Below are 3,256 nucleotides of genomic sequence, written 5' to 3'. Positions count from 1 at the left end.
TGTTTATTTACTATTTATTCAGGTTTTTTAAGGTATCTAATATTTTGTCCATGATCCAAATATTCTTAAAAATTAAAAGTTTGTTGTCATTTGGAAGTGTGTAGGCCTTCTTGCATTATTATGCTGTTACATTATGATTATATATTCAGTGGCATAAAATGGTCTTTAAAATGACAATAATATCGCTTATCGCAATTATTTCTGGGGCAATATATCGCACAACAAAAAGATGTTATCGTGACAGGCCTACTTGTGTCAACACTTCTGTCAGCTTCATAATCTACCAACAGCTTTGTCAATGGATAATGCACATTTGCGGTTTCCAGATATTTATTATTACTTTTGAGTATATTGCAGTCATAAAAATATAATTTTTTTAGTTATTATTTTTAATATGCCACAAATATGTTTATATTTTCAACAAACAATATTGTTTTGTTTTTTTGTAAAATAAAATAAAAAATACTAATAATAAATGTATAAACGTAAAGATTTTATTGGATATAGGGTTATTATAGTTAACTAAAACTAAAATTTAAACTATAACAAAAACCAAAACATTTTTGTTACTTGAAATATAATAAATGTTAACTGAACATATATACAGCTAGTGGTCAAGGCAACATTTCTCATTTTCAATTAGTTTAACCTGATGTCCTAAAATAGATGATACTAAAACTGAAATAAAAAATAATAAAAAAACTATTATAACATTTATAAAAAAAATTAAATATAAAAACTAGTAAAAATGACAAAATTACTAAAACTTTAAAATGACATTGAAAACAGAAAATCTAAAAATAAAAACGGATTCAAAATATTAATAAAAACTATAATAGCATGTCAATGATACTAAATTAACACTGGTTGGATAAAGTCACACTTTCAACTGTCCTATTGCCCGGCCAAAACACACGCACACACACACAAATAAATTCCACAACTTATGTAATAGTTTCACATCTTTATAATTTAGCAAGATCATCAACTACAGCAACACTTTGTGATTAGCTGAGAGACACTAAGACTGGTGCCTCACTAACTTGACAGGTAATTCTTGAAGCAGATCCACATGTCAGAAGCATTTAAATGCCATCCTTTCTGTGTGCAACTCTTGCAGTGGTTTCTGTATATAACGGAGTAATAATAACAGGCTACTGCAGTTTACTGGGCTGTTTTCAAGACTGAATTTCTATGTTGCTCTACAGTTCAGGCTGATTAATCAGCCAATATCTGTCTGTTTTAAGATTATCACTCTGGCTGATAACCGTAACGTTTGGCCAACTAACCTTTTTGTGGCGCCTTGTGTCAGTTCCAAAGTCTGATGACAGCCTAGTCAATGGATATTAAATATTTTGTAAAGCTAAATTAATTTGTGAATATTTTACATTTTATTTATATTACATATATTCATTTATTATAATTATTTTCATTTTCTTTTCATGATTTTTCCTTTTTTATGATTACTCATTTATTAATCATTGTGTATGAAATGTGCTATATAAATAAACTTGCCTTGCCATATATATTTATATTTAAGCAACTGTTCAAAAATTTGGGTCAGTCATTTTTTAAAGCAATTAATAGTTTTATTCAGCAAGGATCAATTGAATTTGGATTTCTATTTCAAATAAACTTTCTATTCATCACACAACACTGAAAGAAAATGTATTGCAGTTTCTAGAAAAATATGAAGCAGCACAACTGCTTTCAACATTAATAATAATAATAAGAAATGTGTCGAGCAGAAAATCAGCATATTAGAATGATTTCTGATGGATCATGTGACACTAAAGACTGGAGTAATGATGCTGAAAATTTAGCTTTGACATCACAGGAATAAATTACATTTTAATATATATTGCAATAAAAAAACAATTATATTAAATTGTAGTAATATTTCAGAATATTACTGTTTTACTGTGCTTTTAATTAAATAAATACAGCCTTTGTGAGCACAAGAGACTTATAAATTCTTACGTCAAACTTTTGACCAGCAGTGTATATATATTATATAGGGCTATCGCGATTCGTCGATTTTATTCGACTATTCAATTTTTTAAAATCCTCGACTTCATTTTGCTTGCGTGTTGTAATGCGTAATGTACATTAACTCTATTGTTTATAATACATTATGTATTTTATTGAACAAAATTGTTAAAACCATATGATGACCATATGAACCATATTGATACTTTATTTGAACTAATTATTATTGCCTCATTGCTAGTATACATGTATTTTAAGTCATTTTAAAGGCTATTGTTCACTTACATCTATTTTTATTACCACAAAAAAATTAATTATAATTATAGGGCCCTATGAAATCCGTTTTATTTCCAAATTCAGTTTTTTTCCATTTTCATTTTTCTATACTCTGTTTTAATGGTTAAATTAAATTTTATTAATCAAAAAGCCTGTCTAATTAATTGAGTTTTACAGTTTTATCTTTACCAAATTCTGTTTTCCATTATTTTCTGGATTCCATTTTAATGGTTCTATTAAATTTTAATAATCAAAAGCATCTCCAATTAATTTATTTAAAACAAATAAAAAGTTTTTTTTTTCCGTTTTTTTCAGAAATACTGCACATTTACATTTTTCTCCTAAATAAATTCTGGTAAATAACATTTCTGGTAAATACTCCTTTAAAAAGTGTTTTTATTATAATTTTATTATTATTAGTAGACCTGAACACGTGGATATGTTGTCATTCTTACACTATAATACCGAGTGAACTTTGATTTCAGTGATTTGGACTATGAGATGGAAACTTGCTTCTTGCACTCTGTTGCACTTTACTTTTGCTTTAAAAAAAGGATTTCATAGAAATTTGGATTTCATTTGGTTTAATAAAATATTCGTAAGTAAAATTGTTGATTTTTTTGTGGGAAATTAATCATTTAGATTAATCGATAAATTAGTCGATAGATTAATCGAAATAAAAATAGTCGTTAGTGGCAGCCCTAATATTATATATAATTTAGCTATATATAAAATCAACATAAAAAAATTAATAACCCATTTTAGTTCAATAATATGGCATATTTTGAAATGAAACAGGACAATCTATTACTTATAACTATATATAATATTGATCACAATTTGTAAAAAATAAAATAAAATAATAATTATATATATATATATATATATATATTAGGGGTGCTCCGATTGATCGCTACCGATCACTATCGGCCGATACTCACGTTGGGATGATTGATCGGCGGTCTCTAGTCGCTCTCATATCAAAAAACCG

The 3,256-nt window shown here is 26.9% G+C and overlaps 1 protein-coding gene across 4 annotated transcripts in view; it reads right to left on the bottom strand.

Moving 5' to 3' along the window:
* Nucleotides 1–3,256, bottom strand: part of LOC107723848 (membralin-like) — a 23,563-nt gene that overhangs the window by 18,057 nt on the left and 2,250 nt on the right. The window lies entirely within an intron of this gene.

The sequence above is a fragment of the Sinocyclocheilus rhinocerous genome, unplaced genomic scaffold (assembly GCF_001515625.1).
Source record: "Sinocyclocheilus rhinocerous isolate Xijiao unplaced genomic scaffold, SAMN03320098_v1.1 scaffold1296, whole genome shotgun sequence".
Lineage (NCBI taxonomy): Eukaryota > Metazoa > Chordata > Actinopteri > Cypriniformes > Cyprinidae > Sinocyclocheilus > Sinocyclocheilus rhinocerous.
Note: the sequence above shows the minus strand (reverse complement) of the source record. Positions and strands in the feature narration are given on the sequence as shown.